This window comes from Papaver somniferum, unplaced genomic scaffold, assembly GCF_003573695.1.
Source record: "Papaver somniferum cultivar HN1 unplaced genomic scaffold, ASM357369v1 unplaced-scaffold_118, whole genome shotgun sequence".
Lineage (NCBI taxonomy): Eukaryota > Viridiplantae > Streptophyta > Magnoliopsida > Ranunculales > Papaveraceae > Papaver > Papaver somniferum.
This window is the reverse complement of record NW_020620825.1, coordinates 3594930-3614818: the sequence shown is the minus strand read 5'-3', so window position 1 is coordinate 3614818 and position 19889 is coordinate 3594930. Positions and strand designations below refer to the sequence as shown.

At 34.7% G+C, this 19889-nt stretch overlaps 1 long non-coding RNA gene across 2 annotated transcripts; it reads right to left on the bottom strand.

Annotated features, from left to right (window-relative positions):
• Nucleotides 1-10828: 10828 nt before the first annotated feature.
• On the bottom strand, nucleotides 10829-14022 carry LOC113330336. 2 transcript variants are annotated; one of them, XR_003350173.1, is made up of 7 exons: nucleotides 13804-14022; nucleotides 13532-13682; nucleotides 13335-13409; nucleotides 12256-12370; nucleotides 12020-12085; nucleotides 11380-11927; nucleotides 10829-11171 (listed from the first exon to the last, which is right to left on the bottom strand). It is a non-coding gene; the product is annotated as an uncharacterized LOC113330336 (long non-coding RNA). The 2 variants fall into 2 exon arrangements; XR_003350172.1 differs by having other exon boundaries at nucleotides 13342-13409; nucleotides 13804-14021.
• Between the last annotated feature and the right edge of the window lie 5867 nt (nucleotides 14023-19889).

Below are 19889 nucleotides of genomic sequence, written 5' to 3'. Positions count from 1 at the left end.
CTTGCTATATCTAACTGAAACAAGACCAGACATTTCTTTTAGTGTGGGATGTTGTGCTAGATTTCAAGCATATCCTAGAGAATCACATCTCAAAGCTGTAAAACAAATCATTAGATACGTTAATGGTACAGTAGATTATGGTCTATCATACTCTATGGATACAAACAACAGTCTTGTTGCCTATTCAGACGCTGATTGGGCAGGATGTGTAGAAGATCATAAAAGCACCTCTGGTGGTTGTTTCTATGTTGGTCAAAATCTTGTAGCTTGGCATAGCAAGAAACATAATTCACAGTCCTTGTCAACCTGTGAAGCAGAATATATTGCTGCTGGTACATGTTGTACCCAACTATGATGGATGAAACAAATGCTCATTGACCATGGAATAAATATTTCAACTATGAGCAAATTGTGTGACAACTCAAGAGCTATTCGTTTGACTGAAAACCCAGTTGAACACTCTCGTACTAAACACATAGATATCAAATATCACTTTATTAGAGAGTTATATGAGAATGGTGTTATCAAATTAGAGTATGTTCCAGCTGAGCGTCAGATGGCTGATATTCTCACCAAACCTTTAGATAGAGCAACTTTCAAAAATCTAAGGAAATCCATAGGGATTCTCAAGGTATATTAGTACCTTGTGTGTCCGGTTTTTCAACTTTTGCTTGCAATAGTTAGAAACCGGTTTTCAACCTTTCTCTGGTAAAGGTTGGTTGTTGTTATTATTTTGTTTTGCATAAGGATGACCACATAATGATATTTCGATATCAATACTCCATGGAAGAAGATGCAAACATATTGGAGAAGAGGATGCGAAATTTGAGGTAACGAGTTTGTTAGTTAATCGTTTTCCTGTTTAAGAAAAGCCTGATTTTATTTCATATAATTATTGCTTTTGCTTAACAAAATTTCGGTACAATTGATGTTTTATTCTGTTATGTGTGTATGTATGTGTGTGTGATTCAATTGTTTTCGGTTAAGAAAAACTATTGTCATCTTGCTTTATTGTGTGATATCAATCGTTTAGGCTTACAAAATTTCGGTGCAATTGCGCTGCTTTAATGTCTATGTCAATTGCTTCCGGTTGAGGTGAATAATTATGCAAGTTGATTTATTTTGGTTTGTATGAATTGTTTATGGATTAACGAAACAAAATGTTTACGGGATGAATTGTTTAGTCTAATTCGATTCTGGATAAGAGAAACTAAGTTAATTCTGATCTTAGTCAGACTTATCAAAGTGGAGGTTTCGGTTATTCAAGTCTACTCGAATGCCTTAACAAGAAATGCTAGTTAACTAACCTATTACTTTTCTTGTTTAAAACTGAAAGGTCTAAGTTATATGGATAATTAGAACCTGATGAGAAAAATAGAGTTATCTTTATTTTGGTCTTATCGAACAAGAGATTGTATTTGTAAAATCGGTTTAGCAAAGGAACTAAGGTTCTTAGTTGATTTTTGGTTTGCTAAACTATTAAGAAAAATTGCTTCGAGCAATTATTTCCTTTGTAACATATCAAATCAAAATTACTTTATAGTTTCGGTTTTGATATTGGTTATCAAAAATGGTGTGTGGAACCCTCGTGCTTAACTCTATAGGTTGCAAGTCTATTTTGAGATTTGTAAGATTCTTTCCGTTTGTCCTTTATTTTTCGTTTCTTTGTCATTTTCTGACAAAAAGGGGGAGAAATATATGGAGTAAACAACTGATGCTGGCATTGATTTATATTGATTGGTATCACTAATAAAAAGGACATTGGTGCTTAAACGTTTATCTAACGAAAGAGTGAAAGCATAGACTAAGGGGGAGTAACATATCATTACAAAAGGAATAACAAAGACGTGCGGATTGATAAAATAAACCTATCTTACCTTTAGGGGGAGTAATATTCTTTGTTATTATAATGCCAACAACGGCATTTAAGGATTGAATGTATAAAGGTTATTGTGTTGTTGAATTCGGGAATCAAGCGTATGTGTAATGAATTCTTGTAATTTGTTTATCCATATGGTGTAAGAGTTTTGTCACTAAAATTGACAAAAGGGGAGATTGTTAGAGCATATATCGGTTGAACCCACCAAGCGTTGGTATGTCAAGTTTGGTTGTCATATTTTAGTGAATCAAAACTCGTTTACAGAGTCGCTTGATTATGTACTAGAGTCAACTTCGTATAGGTTAGATTGAAAGTATTAGGATGAGACATTACAAGTATTGCGAAGACTTGAAGAAGTGAAGAAGTAAGAATATATAACGACAACATCATCCTTCCACTTGAGGTTAGTGATATTTGACTTGAACTGTTTCATTCCCTAACGTATCTTTCAAGTCGTGCATATTCAAAACAAAACTGCGAAGCATGAACACTCTAGTTAGACATAGTATTAAGGAATGCAATACGAGGTTTATTGCTTAACCATTAAACTTTGTAGATAAGACATCGACATAATCGTTTAAATGCGATTTTGATTATGTATGGGTATGAGGTGAGGATTTCATCCTAGGAAACAATGTTTTACATGTGTTTTAAGGAAGTAAATTCATGAACTTGTTTTGTGAATCAAAAAGGAAATCGCCAGGCATTATTGGTATTGGTATTCATTGCATATCTTGTGAACAACCAATATGTGTGATTAGTATAACCGCTCATGACTTGTTTATGTTCTTGGTAAAACTATTCACAGAGGCCTGACTTTTGTATTGGTATGACTTTTATTAATGAAACCGATATTAAGTAATCACCTGAGATGGTATGATCGATTTTGTGTTTTTGGTAAGACCGACTCTGGGAAAATGGGATCCGATCCTAGTAAGAGGTGCAAACTATCATAAAGGGGAATCGATCTTTGTATGAGGTGCGGTAAGTTTTTAACAGAAAGGGGTACCGATCCTATGAACATGTGCAACACGTTTTTAGGCAAAGGGGAACTGATCCTATGGACATGTGAAGCAAGTACAAGTTAGATACCATATATATGTGGGGAACCGATCCTAGTACCTAGTCAACCGGATTTTTGGAAATCTAGTGTGACTATGCACAGTACTCACATGGAGGTAGAACTGAAACTTGTTTTGGTAGAACCGTGAAACCCATGATTTGTGATTGAGTGTTCTTGATCAATCACATAGTTCTTGAAAGTCGGATGAACCAATTCTAAAATTGTTTGGAATTGTGGCAAATCGGTTTCAAGGTTGTAAGTATGAAAGAGTACTTACAAAGTAAGGATGTCGACATACTTTGAACATGTGCAGTAACGCTAATCTTTAATTGTTCAAAGTTATTCCTTAATAGCTAAAGGAAGAAAATCCCAGGATCGAAATATAAATAAGTTAAGAATCGTTTATTTAAGGTTTTTAATTTTATTTTAGGAAAAGGAGAATTATTAATGTGCATTTATTAGTTGGAGATTTTCCAAAGAGATTTTCGGTTAATATTTTGGACAGAGCATTTTCAGGAATTATGGAAACCGAATTTGGAATATATTGCATATCTTGAGAATATTCTCGGTTTTGGAAATTCCTTGGTGTCCAAACTTCCTTGTTTATAAATACTTGAAGTTTGCATTTCTAGCAAACTAATCCTTCGTGACAACAAACTTCCTCGGTTGTGTTGTTACTGGTGAAGCCGCCTATTCAGAGAGGAGAGTAACATAATTAGGCGAAATCTCTTACGGAGGCTTAGTTTAAAGTCTTCTTTAGGATTGAGAAGATTTATTAGTACCGTTGGTAGGAAACTAGATAATTGTGGTTTACCTTTCGTTTTCGATTGATTTGATTGACTAACGGTGGTTGAACTTTGATTGCACCTAGGTTGTATATGCTTGAGAATATTCTCTTCTGATATAAGATTCACTCAAACTAGAATGAAGTTTCGACAGGGATCTTTAGACTGTTTTTAGATCTAAAGACGTCTTGTGATAATCCATTGTTAACAGACTCCGTTCTGTGCGTGATTGATCACAAGAGATTCAAGGTGTTGTGTGCAGGTGTTTATTGAAGATCTAAGAAGATTTGAAGACAAAGAAGATATTGAAGATTTCTGATTTGGGGTTCATAATCTTATGTATGCACAATACTTGTTTCCGTATAGAGGATCCAACTATAACGGTTTATCCTTGTGGTAGATTAGATTGATTAGTTGTGTAGATCGGCATCAATACAATTCTTTGTGATTAAAAGTATTGATTGCAAAATCTTAACAATTACCTTTGGTAGTTGATCATAAGATAGATCTAAGAACCTGACGAAGGAGTTTATTGAGATAAATAGAAGATCCTTTGTCGAACTCACATCACTTGGTTAAAAAGAGTTGTTACCAAACAGATTTGTTGTTCCTTTACTGTTTGGAATACGAACCAAAAGAATTGTTCCAAGTACGTGACTTATTCATAAGTTGGAGGCGTGGGAATACAGACGGAACTAGGTGAACTATAGGTTTAGTTGCTTGGTCTCAACTATACGAAGTTAGTTTGATTTTGTATAGCGGTGTAATCCTGAGAGTACTCAATTCTGGACAAGGTCCCGGGGTTTTTGTGCATTTGCGGTTTCCTCGTTAACAAAATCTTGTTGTGTCTTTTACTTTTCTATTTCCGCAATTATAATTGTTTTTTATTATAATTAGAAGTAAAATACATAAACGTTAATTCTTATTTACTTGATAAGCAATCCTATTGTGTTTGGAAGTCTGAACCTTTTATCAAGTAAATATACTTCGTTATTGACTCGATCTCGTATCCATAAACGATCACATGAAGTGTGAACCGATTAGTTGTATTGTCTCGACTCAGTCCATAGACAATCACTTTCGGAGAAAGGACTTATAGGTAGAAAAAGTTTTAGATTGAGGTATATTTGGGTACTCTCGTCTTTTCAACAATGATATGTGTCATTGATGCTATTTTGGAATATTTCGAATTGATTTAGAGAGAAATATAAAACTACTATAAATTTGGATACACGACAGTATGCATACCAGCTCACATGTTGTGAAAACTTTTATAGGTCCGTAGCCGTATTACATGTAACCAGTACACGTACCGGCGTAGCTATGTGTCGACAACAACATTTTGGTACGCATACCAAGTATGCATACTGTCAAGGAACAGTTGGTTTTGAAATCGGTGTGGTATCCATACCTGGTACGCAAATCGGAAAAATTCTGCGAGTTTATGAACTCGTTTTTGTCTTAAGGGTACACATACCCGGTACATGTACCATGACAAAAACAGTCAAGAACAAGGATGAGTACACGTACTTGCCCTGTCGAATATTTTCAGATGCATAAATTAATTTCTGTGAGATTATTGGCATTTGAATAAATCTCTAAAAACACTATATAAACATGATTGATCACATTATAACCTATGACTGTAACTGTGACTCAAACTTAAAGTCTTAAGTTTTATATGAAAATGATTAAGCTTATGGTTCAATAGGATAGTTTCGGCTAACCGTCCATGAACAATGTCTTTGTACACGTTTCGGTTACAGTTTATCCTAACCAGAGTGTATATCTTGGTATGTTATCTTATTTCAAAGATTCATATAACGGTGGATATTGTTTGCTTGGTTCCAAAGCTATCTTAGTTTAAACCTAAAACAACTTATACTTTGAAAGTCTATATAAGGGAGAACCTCAAGCAACTGGGATTTTTAAATCCTTGACACTATTCTTTGTGTGTCCTGGTGTAAACTAGAGTCGCCCTCTCCCTAAAATCCTTCTAGAGTTTAACGACTAAAAATACACCTAGGGATTCGTGAATCCAGGTCCAACTATCTTTTATCCTGATAGTTGGTGTATCCTGATCTCGTTTTGATTGTTGATCTGCTTACTCAAACAAGATGATAGAAATCGCAAAGTTCTTTTTGTCTCAGACTTTGTGATTCCATAGGTTTAATACTTGTGAGGTGAATAATAATCTAGGATACTCTACGGGAAGCATAAGTCCGGATTTTGAGGTTAGTTAGACTTTGTCTATTGCTATCGATTTCTAGTCTCATCTTGATCTATCGATCAGAAAGGAAATCACACATAGGCTTATCTGTGGGAGGTAGATTAGTTTAAAGTCTTCAATTGAGTTGAAGCAATTCTTAGGCTGTAAAGGACGTTAACTAAGGGAATTAATTGTGCGGAATCCTGATGGGATTCAAGAGGCGTAAGGAGCGGGACTGTAACTGAATTGTTGTGAGGGTTTATTTTGGTATCAACTAAATTCCAGTCCAGAGTTAATTCATTCGTGTTGTTTCTGGTGGAGCTGTCTATCCGGAGTGGAAAGTACCCTAATTAGGAAAAATCTCTTACGACCACTCGTTTAAAGACTTCTTTGGGATCAAGATGCTCTACGAGTACCGTTGGTGGGAAACTAGATAATTTCATTGTTATTTTAGTTTTCGATTATTGATTTAATTGACTAACGGTTGTTAAAACTTTGATTGCACCTAGTTTGATTATTCGTGAGAGCCTTGTATTCTGACATTAGGGTTAATCAAACTAGATCAAAGTATCGACGGGATCTTTAGAACAGTTGTTGGATCTAAAGACATCTTGTGATAATCCATTGTTAACAGACTTCGTTCTGTGTGTGATTGATCACAAGGGGATTCAAGTTTGTGTTTTGCTGGTTATTGAGAAGGAAATTGAAGATTTGAAGACGAAGAAGATTTTATTATTAGTTTTCGTATCTTGTGAATTTGTGCACACATCTTGTTCAGCTGGGATCCGACTAAGATTGAATTTATCTTTGATAGATTTGTTATATAGTCGTATTGATCGACAACTATAATTTGGTGGTTTTCTACGATTTGATAATTGTGAATCTTGATCTGAACTTTCGGATTTGGATTGGTCATACCCGACAAAGGAGTTTATTAGATTAAACTACTTAACATATCTTTTATATTAAAGTAATTAAAGTGGTTACCAAACAGTTTTATTCTTTTACTGTTTGAAATACGATCTAAAAGAGTTGAGTACATAAAATATTGGTAGCCAACCGAACATTAAATTATTAATTAAAATGTTGATTGTTGGATAAATATAAAATTATTGGTGTTTGAACCTGTTCAGAATTATGCTAGACAGAGTATTAGGTTTAAAACCCTAATTTTTCTCAATGGATGTTCAACTGAGAATCAACCAATAGATGAGAGAGGGACCCACTACATGAGGTGATGGACCGACAATGTAGTGTCTAGATGCTCGCCTGAGCATTCACTAATGTCCTTTTGCAGAGCATTTGGTGAAAGGATGACTAGTTGCTATTTAATCATTATTAAAATAGTGCTTGACTGAGCAATAAGTAGTAAAACCTAATTATGGAAAGAGGAGGAACCGACCAAATGGGTGTGGAACAGGCCCTTGGTGGTCATGGGACCATCTGATGGTGAATGGATCATCTTCCTAGTTGCGGGAGAGAGTTTGAACCAAAAATAAATTGTGGATGATTAACTAGGTCAGTAATCACTGAAAGAGGTGGGACCGACTTCTGCAAGCCAAAGGGACCACCATGACCGTTCATGGTGGCATGCCCGCGTCACCATGCTATTAGCGGACCAATCCTGAGAATTTTGATATTTTCTGATGGTTCATCGAGCATTATTTGATCTTTTATGAGGAATCTGAGTTTAACTGAAACCCTTAATCTTGGTCGAAAGACTAATCATTAAAAATATTAAGATAATATTATTTTAATATTTCTCATAGTAGAAAGACATTATGGTTACAGGAACACTTGATTTGGTAACCGTTAGTCCATAAAGGGAGATTTGAAAAGATTTGGAAATAAAAAATTTTGATAGAAAGAGGAAGTCCCTGAAAGAGGAAATCCTAATAACAATAATTAGTATAATATAGAGAAGGCCTTAAGGCTCTTCATTGTGCCAGTGAGGTTGGCCTTAAATTGCGCCACGATTTTGTAAGAGATGTTTTTATGGACATTTGTTACCGAGTAGGTGTTGCAGCTAGGAAGGAGGCTCCTTTAGGCTTCCTATCAGCAGATGAAAGTGCCCTTAAGCCTGCCGATATCCTCGTTTACAATCGGGACAATGGTCGAGACACCTGTTTTGACGTCACTAGGATTTCGTCTTTTTCTGGTGGAGGAATTCACAATTTTACACCAGGGCATACTATATGTATGCCACTTAATCGTAAGTGCAACAAATATTTAGACAAGTGCACAACTCATGGATACAGCTTCTATGCCTTAGACTTTACCACTTTAGGAGAGCTTGGAGATGACTTTATCGTTTTTTTGAAGAGACTGAAGAATTTCTTAGCCAATTATGATGCTTATAACAAAGTAGGAAGTTTACTTTTTATAGGGTAGGCTTGGCTATCCAGAAAGGTTTCGGTGCACAAATGGTTGCCTGATTACCAACCGTTCCCGTGTAAATATTTCTCTATTATAAATACTAATTTTTTTTTTATTATTGTTATTTTTATATAGAGAATAGGGAAAAGGAGTGGGAGACCGTCCAAAACCGGCGTACGGCTAGCCGGCTAGCCGTATGATCCCCACCTCACGGTTTTCCTATTTTAATTATTTTATTAATACTTTCTCTCTCCTCTGTTTCCTTCTTTGATCAAACTTTCATATCCTTGTCCTTCCATGTTTTGGATGCTCTTTTGAGCATTATTATTAAAGACACCCGCACCTTTTACTCGGGGTTTAGTCGGGGGTGCCTCATATGCCTGCCAAAATTTGGTCGGTTGTCAGCCAAGCAAAAATAATTTAAGTTCTTTCACTTCACAATTATAAATAATAGTATAGTTGTAAGAACAGATTCGTTCCACAGGGAGATATGGGTTGTTATTCGTATTTGAAAACTTAAGTAACCTGGGAGCAAAGAATGAATAAAGAGAATCAAAAAGTTTAGAATACTGGTTAAGGGTTCATCATCAATCATAAGACATGCACTTTGACTAACAATTAAAGTTGTTACTCAATCATTCATTAGCAAGAGTCCTAAAGCACCCTATCGAGAGCATACTCCAGTAAATTCCTTATGTCACCATATACCATAACGATGAATATATGAATACTACTTAGTGGACAACCTAATGCAACATGCTATTAGGTTTAATCCTCCAAGAGCCTCAGTTCTATGAATTAGACTAGTCCATGCAATAGAAATACTACGAGTAAACTATTTAACATAGGTCAAGCTTCTACTTGCAATCACACAAAGGTTTTGAATACAATTGGTAATCACAATATGCTACTTATGACAAGGTTTATCAACATTTGCGTATCTCAAAACTTAATCTAGCTGTGGAAATGCATTCAAGATCATTTAGTAGCGCTCCTAAACAAACAATCATGCAATCTACATGGCGATAATAAATCGTAGAACAAGGCAATCATAATTTGATTGAGATAACAGAACCAATATATTAATTTAGCAGCATGTTTATGATATCCGACTACATCCTTAACCAATATGAAGTGTTTAGCTAAGAAATCCATGAAAAATAATAAGAAGAAAAAAAAAGCAAACCCTAGGTTTAATCGTGATGATCAAATCCAAAATCGCCAGGCCCTAGCTCTTTTCTTCTCCTCCTAAAAAGTCTATTAAAAGATAATCCCAGAAGATCTCCGATTCTACTCCAATAGCGTCGGCAAATCTGCTCCTCTCCGCCAATGGGCTGCATCCAGTGTGCCAAAAGCCCAGCCCAAAAACCATAACTAGCTTGTCAGTTTTATGAAACTGACATCTCATACTTTTAATCCCGGCAGAATTTACTCGGAGAAAGAGGTTTCTCCCGAGTTTTCCTACGGTGGGAAAACCAATCCGTAGTTTCAACTGACTTCTCCATTCTTCTCATGTTTTCCATCACCAGCTCAAACTCTCATTTGCTGCCATCAACCACAGTCGACCACCATTAATCATCTCTGTTCTCTTCTCGAACTCTTAACTGAAACCCATGCAGCAGCTTCACGCTCTTTTCGACCTTCTCTGCATAAGTAATAAGCCACAAACCTCTTCTTTTCTAACCATCATCTCAATCATTGCCCGCAGCGAACCACAGCTCCACTGCCATCAACTGATCCACCACAGGCTCGAGAAACCTTCACCGAGAATCAATATTGCCATGATCGAGTATCATGGTTCGTCATCATCACTGCCAGCTTTAAACTCGAGACAACTCTGTCAACATCAACCTTTTCTTCTTCATTACCGAATGAATGATCACAACTGTACCATCATCTTCAAACAACAGCATCCTTCTACCACCACATATTCTCGCTGCTTCCTCTCGAGCTCCATTATTTCACCACCTAGCATGGCAGCAGCTATGTATCACCTCACTAGTACAAAAATGGGCTTAGGTGACAGTTAAAAACTGTCATCTAAATGATTATGTGACAGTTTTGAAAAATATTGGCACTGTCACCAAGCCCTTGTTACGAAAGGTCTTTAAGAAACTGTTGCGGAATCATGACTATAAGGTGACGGCTTCTACATAAGCCCGTCATTGTTGACAACTTAAGGTAACATTTTCTGTATAAAACTGCCATTAGAAACTCAGTTTCTTATTCTAAGGTAACAGATTCTTAATGAATCTGTCATGGTTGATAACTTACTGTAACAAAACTGTTATTGTAAACCCATTTTTTTTCATAGAAGACTTCTTGCGGTGACATTTTATTCGAAAAAACTGTCATGAAACAGTATGGGTTTTATTAAGAATCTGTCACACAAGTGGTATTAAGCTACCGGTTTTTTCATAAACCTACCACAGGATAAAACCATAACTATGATAACTTACAATTGCTTCCTTAATTTCCCATCCGATAGATGGTCAATCACATATGACAAGAATACATGCCAAAATAGAGGAATATATTGATTCAATAAAAATATTTCTACAGCCGCACTTGTACAAATGGCTTTTACAAAATGCTAACAATATACAAGTAATTAGCATCAACTTTCAAAGCTCACGACCCTACATACTCTTGCATAGTGGTTCTAAGTGAGACTCAACACTCTTATTCAAAAGATGATTATACCTTGTGATTTTTGTTGCACTATTAGTGTTTTCCTGAGCAGCTTTAACGTTTCTTGGGCTGGAGATTTCTGCTGAAAGTAGTTCAACATTACTGAATTTATCCTCAACTATGGATAGTTGTAGAGGCCGATAATATGTATGTCTAGGACATCCGTCACTACATTGTCAAAAAAAAGCTAAATTCAGTATATCACAATGTACTTAATAATAGATTATTGAAAACTACTTAATAATAGAATACTGAACACTGTTAGGAGCTGAATGCAGTAATATTTATGTACTCTAGTTGACAAATGACAGGTACCATTTGTGAAACACAATATATAGGCTATGATATCTTTGATTTACGTGCCACCTATAGATACCTTGGTTTTTAGTACTTCCATCTGATGAACAAGAGATGTTTCTTTCGATGTTCTTCAGTCAAATTACTTGAGAACAGGCAGGAGTGAGCCAGATCAGCACACAAGAAAAAGACCCACAGCCAACACACATGAAAAATAAAGCAAAGGGTTGAGAATTATTTGAACATTCCAATATATAACTTCTAAGTACTCATATTGACCGTATCCTATTCAAAGTATCGCTGCTTAATTATTCTACAAAGAACCCAAGTTAACAATCCAAACCATATATAGGGATCATACTGGGGAGAAACAAAACATCTTCACTTACGACATGATGGAAGCAGCATCAATTACCGCTTCAAAAAAGTTAAATAAGAATTCATGGACATCATTCTATGTAGATAATAAGACATGTGTACCTGAGCGTAATAAGATAGTTGTTCACATGCCAACCTTCTAGCTTTGATGCTTTCAACAACCAATCCAAGAAATTTCGTACCTTCAATTGTAGGATTATCAGTCTGATAGCCATCATATAGCACATTGATAATTAATCGTCCAAATCTCTGTCGAATGTTTGCAAAAATAACTAAATAATAAAGTTTATGTCGTAGAAAAAACCAATGAAAAATAGCTTCAAAGATAACTGGGGAAGTACCTGGAGCAACGCTTGAATGGAAAGTGGCTCAGAGAAACCCTCTTGCATACTTTCGACAATCTCGATCTAAAAATGTAGTTGTCATTAATTCGAAACAGAGAATATATTTAGATAAGAGTGAGCAAGAAAATAAGAAACTAAAAAGTTCCATTTTTATATGATACAACACTAGGTAGAACGATGTCCATGGTAGCACAAATTCATTTTTATATGAAATTATTTGAGAAGAACTATACCTTGTAGGAGAATCTGCAGAATCCTGGTCAGCGGAATTCTTTATAAACTTGCATAATATTATCGCGATGTCCAAGATTTCCGATCTCTTCGAAATCTTCATGCCGCAACTTGAATCTGATCACACAAAATATTAACGTCAATGAAAGTCAACATCAGTAAAATTAGATCCATTGCTGAAGTTCTCCAATAAGCTCTCTAATACCACTATACAATAGACTACTTTTGCATAGAACTTCAATCATATGAAAACAAAGACGAATTCAACAAATTTTGCAATTAGGTTCATACAAAAAGACAAAAGACCAATCCATTTTAGAAAGCAAAGATGTATCTAGTGGTGCACCGAAAAATATTGCACATCGATAAATTGTTTCTCCTGTACACATCTGTAAATGCACAAAGAGGTTCTATTTCAATTTGTATGCAAGAAACGGGTCATGTATTACCACAGCTGCTTTTTAAAAATCCATACGGAAAGAACACAAAAAATAATCAGTGTCTACATCTGAGCAATCCAAAACCTTAATACATAAACACATTGAGATATTATGCAACAAACTACAGACTTTTGACATGACAAATGGTCTGTTATTTTAGTTTGTAAGAATTCTAATTCTAATTTTGATAAGACAAACATTTCATATTCCATCTTATTTGTGGACCTTTAGATCAATCTCTAAGTCCTGGAACCTATCACTCCATCATATCCATGGACTTTTATCTAGTTCTCCACGTCCTGGAATTTAGATATCAACCTCTTGCAAGTGGGAATAAGGAATACAAACAAAAAAATCAAGACATAAACCCAAATTTTGAAGTATGAATATTCAAGAAACATTTTATTATTATAACTAGGGAAGTGACATACATTCAGACTCTAACATTAGCTAATAATGCAGCTTTAACAGAACTTGCAAGAAACAAAAGGTTAGGATCGGTTAAACATTGATCACTGAATATAGGAAACATGGAAACCACTTAATTTATTTATCTTCACACACTCCATTACCAATTTCTCGAATCACTAACCAAATCAAACCAACATTCAAAAACTTTGAACCAACAAAGAGTTACTTACAAACTACCTCGAGGGTCGACTATTGAGGCATCAAATACGAAGGCTTCACACCATGTGGATGACTAGCTTGAGATTCTACAACATCAAACAAAAATACTCAACAATTATCTTGCTATTCAAATCTAGAGCTTCATAATAAACAGGTCACCCAAATCGTAAACTAGGGGTTTCATTGAAAAGAACTCGAAAATTTATACCTTGTAAGAAATCACGTTTTTTGAATTTTTGGGACCACCATAAAAAACCCAATCAGCTAACTCAGGGCCGTGATTTTTCCCGAGAGAAAAATTCCAGAGGCTCACGAGTTTCTAATTGAGATAAAAGAGAGAGGTCTTTAAAGCTCGATTACTGCACACAGGAACAAAATTGAAAAAGAAAAATTAGAGGAAGCATCAAAGATAGTGAGTGATTGAGAGATAAGGATTGAAGATAAGGATGAAACCCTGGATTGGGGTAAAAAAAAAGATACCCCGGGTTTTGCTAAGAGAAAAGAACCATGAGAAGAGAGAGATGGGATCTTCCTATACATAGATCAGAATTGTTGAAAGAGATAAGATTTTTCATCTCTACTGGAAATAAAGAGAGATGGATGGTATTGAGAAGAAATTATGCTTAAAGCTTCTTCTTTTTGCGGTTTTCAACAAAAATGAGAGGCGAAGAAGGTGGTGCCGCTGGTCGAGAAAGGCCCACTAACAAAACAGACCACGACCAGTAGATAATAACTAATCCGGGACTCAACCAACCACTTCGTGCATTAGAAAAGGCTTTATGGTAGATTAATAACGTGAAACATACGGTTTAGTCCAAAATCTCATCCAAATATACTAGTTAGTCCACACCCATTTAACTAGATACAAATTAGCCCTTTATTTATTTGAAATATGAAAAGTACACTAATAATCCTTAATATTACAATTTAGTCCAAATATTTTCAATTTAGTCCACAATGACTTATGATGACGTCACCAATTTTAAATAATATAAAAATAGTTTTAAAACGATTAATCTTTTAAACAGATCATCAAAAATTCACAAACTTTATATATTCAGAAAGCTCTTTTCGATAGCTATAAAAAGAATACCCATATGACTATATAATTTTCACTTTTTAAAAAATTTAATTTTCACTTCATTTTTTTATGTGTACAAAAAAGTGCACCTGCACAAAACTTTTAAAAGTTTATGCAGTCAGTTTTTCACTTGTGCACCACTTTGCCCACACCTACAAAATATGCATGAAATTGGTCGTCCATATCCACCACGAGACCTACTTTTTCATGAAAATTACATTGTGCACCAATATGTATACCCCTGCAAAACATGCATGAGACCGTTAATTCACTACCACACACAAATATACTTTTCATGGAAAAGTACACTTGTGTATCAATATGTTCACCCCTGCAAAACATGGATAACATCGATCATTCATAACCACATCCTAACCTTCTTTTTCAAGGGAATTACAAGGAGGCACCAATATGTACACCCTTCCAAACATGCATAAAATCGATCATTCATAGCTGGGCACAAACCTACATTTTCATGGGAATTACACATGTGCACTAATATGTACTCCTCTACAAAACATGCATAAAATCGACCATTCATACCCACACGCCGACCTATTTTCCATGTAAAATATATTGATGCATCATGGAAAAAATCAACCATACTCGCCTACAAACAAATCTATTTCATGGGATTTACACAAGTGCACTAGTATGTACACACCTACACATATTGTATAAATATAGCATGGAAACTTGGATGGATTTGAACCATCAACCTCCGCAAACCTTATGATAGGCTTGGGCGCTCTACCATTTTGAGTATGTGAGTCCCTAAATTAGATGCATAAAAATCAAGACCAACTGATGTCAAAGGTGCATCTGGGTATAATACAGTTCTATATCATAATCAAAATGTGTACAACGACGTACACATTAACAATCAATAGGTGTAGAATTATGTACACTTTAAGAATCTGAACAACTATGTAAACTTTTAAAAATTTGGAACTGGGCATTCATTAACTTACATATGCTTGGCATTGCCTACATATGAAAAAATGACAATTGGTTGATAAATGGATTTTTAAAAACCTCTACGAACCTACAGATTGTGTCCCAATTGGTCAAGCGAGTACAAGATAGGATATTGGTCATTAAGAAAGAAGTTTTCTCATCATAAGAATGAGCAGTAGAAAACATACCTAGTATCACAGTACTGTATTATTTTCGAGCTCCTTCAAAACACTCCATCGATGCTCTGTCATATTTCCTGCAAAGATTTGACCCAGTGGTCAATCAGTTATTCAGAATAACGTAGTTTTAACCAGTGCAAACAAATTTTTCTAGTTAATAGAATATTAGTATCAATGAAGTACATAAATAAATAGTATACCTAGAATGGGATGGATCTCTTATCTTAAACTCATCTTTCTCCATGTCATATCCACAATTCCCAAAAGAGAGGCCTAAAAAATGCAAGTATAACTAACATCCTTCATAACATATTCAGTCACAACTACGAAACCATGTGTACGCAAAAAAATGAGTTAAAATTTCCTAACAGTTGAAAGCATCACTTGGTTCCCTATTTTTGAAATTGGAGCTACTTGTTACTACCGAATGTCGATATTAGCGTAATTTGATACTTAGGTGTACCACTATGTATAATTAAAAATCAACAAGTGTACAATTATGTACAAATTTCAATAGGTGTACAATTATGTACACATTGACAATAAACAGGTGTACAACTATGTCCACATTAGCAATCAATTGGTGTACATTAACAACTTTGGATCACGTATTGCCTTAAATAAAATTCACTTCCAATAAACACACCACAACAAGCTCTTATGTCAATAAAAAAAATTCCGAGAGAATATCAGATGCTACATTTTTGTATCGCTTTGAGAAAGACCAACATCAACTCTGATTTTACTATAACATCTACTAAGTGACCACTTTGAAACAAGCATTCGATGTATCTAGATGCCTAAGCTCCGATATCAATAAACTAGATGTGAATCTATACAAGCCCCTCGGGCCTTGGGATTATCTAGCATGTTAAGTACAAATCTAGAAAATGATGAGTAACTTCAGTTAAGCTAGAAGTTAGATGAACTATAGTAAAATATGGAAACAGTTACACTTAAATGCAAATCAGTTACTAAACCATGTGGATAAGGGACAAGGAAAATGCAGATTGGATGATCATTACCTACAAAATCATGCTATTGATAAAGCATTGATACAGGATTTTGAATACAAGTACACTGCGTAAAACTGGTGCACTAAAAAGTACACTGCGTAAAACTGGTGTACAAATAAATACACCTCGTATGGTGAATACAAGTTGGGTACCCAAACCTAACAGAAACTGATCATTTTTTATTTTTTTTGAATCTCCCACGTGAATGAGGACAAATGCACAAAATAAAGCCCTATAGCTATAAAGAAGCAAGAGGAGCATCTAGTATTTCCCCTGAATGCAAATTTAATTCCACCAAATTTATGGAAACTGAAACAGTCATAGTAACCCACTATTCATTATTCCCCACTTCAAACTAAACAGCTGACCCAGGGTTGATACATGTCCGTTTATCATTGCAATATGATATATCAACTAAACAAGCGTCCAACTATTGCACGTTAACTATCAACATGTGTACAACTACGTGCACATTAAAAACCAACATGTGTATAATTATGTACACATTAAAACTCAATGTGTGTACAACTATGTGCACATTAACAATTTAATAAACAAATGTGTACAAATTGGTAAGGCAAGTGTTATAAGAATCACAAGGTATTCAAGATAACAAAGTAACACAAACTTAGGTCAATTTTGCCTCAAAAAAAATCGTCACCTGATTCTCTCAGACTTCTTAGTCATAAACGAAACGTTAATAAAGTGGTATAGTGTTGTCATCTAACACCAGAGAAATGATTACTGGCAAGTCCCATTATGCTCAACTAAAGTATTTCATCGTGTTAGATCTTGCAAGTACATTATATTACTACCGTGTAGCTACTTGAGCATTCTTAAAATACATTGCGAAAACATGACCAAACCAAGCCTGAAAAACTGAAAAGGCAAAAGGTCTAAATTATCATATACAAATTCAAGAAGAAAAGAGAATTATTGTCATAAAGAGAATGACCACAAACTGAAACAAATACACACACAGTAATCTCTATATCTACTATATCTCAATAAAATTCAAATCATAGTCAAAAGAAGAATAAAATGTAACTAATAAAACAGAGTAATAAGCTTAAATCCCCCTAGACTCTGGAAGTCATTAAATTAAACAAAGTGTGACTAATAAAATGTAAGACCACCCAAGCAACCAAAGCATTACGAAAGATTATTATTTGGAGTTTCTACGTGAATTTTACAATATCATGATTGTACTTCAAACTTGGAAACGCAACACAACTACGTAAAAACTTATAATATCAAACACTTGAGATTGAGCGACAATTTCCAGTTAAGTAGCTATAATCACCTTCTAGATTTTATCAAATGAATGCACAAACATTGACTTGTTAATACCTCATGGAATTTCCAGATGCTTCAGTTCACTTAAGGATGCTTTTAAATCAGGGATTCCTTTTTATTTCACAGCTAAAAGAAAATGAAACTGCAAATAAAGATTCATTCGATACCTCTTTATAATTTTTTAAAAATTTCAGCATACATAGTGGCTTCTCCATGTATTCCTAATTGATTGCACATGTATGACATTAGTCACTACTCATTACCACTAAAAATTATATGATTAAAAATGGATAATCAAGATCTAAACTCTGCAATCTAATGCTAAATTCTTGGCTCATTCACATATATATATATATATATATATAGGATAAGGGACTAATGATTTTCAGATGTAGATGGCACTTAGAGCAACGAGCACATGGGGGTACTTCATTTCCAAGCACATTACTACATGCACCACCAAGTGATCACGAGGTTCATAATTAGGATCTGAAAACAACATCAATCAGCTAACTTACAAATGCTTTTAAATTAGGGATTTATGATAGTGTTGATGTCGGTTATATATGAAGATGAGATCAAGTTGATTTTGACAGAGAAGTTATGAATCTAAATAGAGATGAGACTAAATTCACATATATTAGAAATTGAAAGAAGAAATTAACAAAACAATGACAAAAACAATTATAGAACGCATAAAAAGTAAATTAGAACCTAGAAGAGTTGAATTAGATATAGAACTTACTTTTATTAACAGATGAAATCTTATCTTCTTCGCTCATCTCTTTCGGTTAATTGTAACTAAAATCACTCTTGAGATTTACATATCAGCGAAATTAAACAACACAAAGAATCTGAGATTTCCGTCAATTGAATGAAAGATTGAGGGCTAAATGGAGTTGAACAAACTAAATCAGAGATTTCCATGAACATTTCAAACCTAGAAAATTGAAGAAGAAGAAATCAATCAAAATAAACATTAAATGAAAACATCAAAATGCTGACATGAAAAACGAATCTGCTGAAAGAACAACATTAAATCGCCCCGTCTCTCTTTCTCTCTCCAAGATCTAAAAAATGAATAAGAAAACATCAAAGGGTAATTATGGAAGTAAGAAAAAAATGCATTTTCTAAACCGGCTGAAATTTGGACCAACTCGTAAAATCTGGACTAAACTGTTCGCGTATTTGTAAAATTGGACTAGTGAGTACTAGACCTCAGATACTAGGACTAGAGCGTCCAAAGCCAGTTATTTTGGGATTAAATGTTAATTTCTACGATTAATAATATAGTAACAGTTTTAGCCAGAACTACAAATGGAAGTGGCAGTGATTTAAAGAACTGTTACCAGAAGGTTAGACTTTCATAACAGTTTTTATCCAAAATAGTTATCATATCTTGAGAATAGTAACAACTTATAACTGTTATTATACATCACTCTATAGTATCATTTTTCTACTAAAACTATCATTGTATATTTGTATAGTAACAGTTTAAAAACATTCACCATTGTCTCCCACTATTGGCATGTGTTTTAATAAAAAAATGTTACATATATAGCATAGCCTACTCTTTTATGACAGTTCAATCGTTAACTGTCATGGTTTCTTATTGTGAACTGTCACAAAAGTCCATATTTGTACTAGTGTGTTGCAGCTTTGCATCATCTATAAGATGTTGCTGTTAAGGATATAGTTGATGTTGCTATTCAACAACCTCCAGTGTTAGAACAAAGTGTACAGTCCTCAGCAGTCCCTATTGAGAATATAGTTGTTCAGTCGCAAAGACCACCACAACAACACACCATGGTGACAAGAGCAAAGGATGGCATCAGAAAACCAATTAAGAAACTCTTCCTAGCTACAACAAAACATCCTTTGGAGCTACCTGAGTTTATGGCTCCGTCTTGTTACACTGAAGCCTCTAAAGATCCTAACTGGCGACCTCCAATGGACAAAGAATTCAATGCTCATATACGCAATGGAACGTGGAGTTTAGTTCCTTATGAGAAATGGATGAACATCATAGGTTCTAAA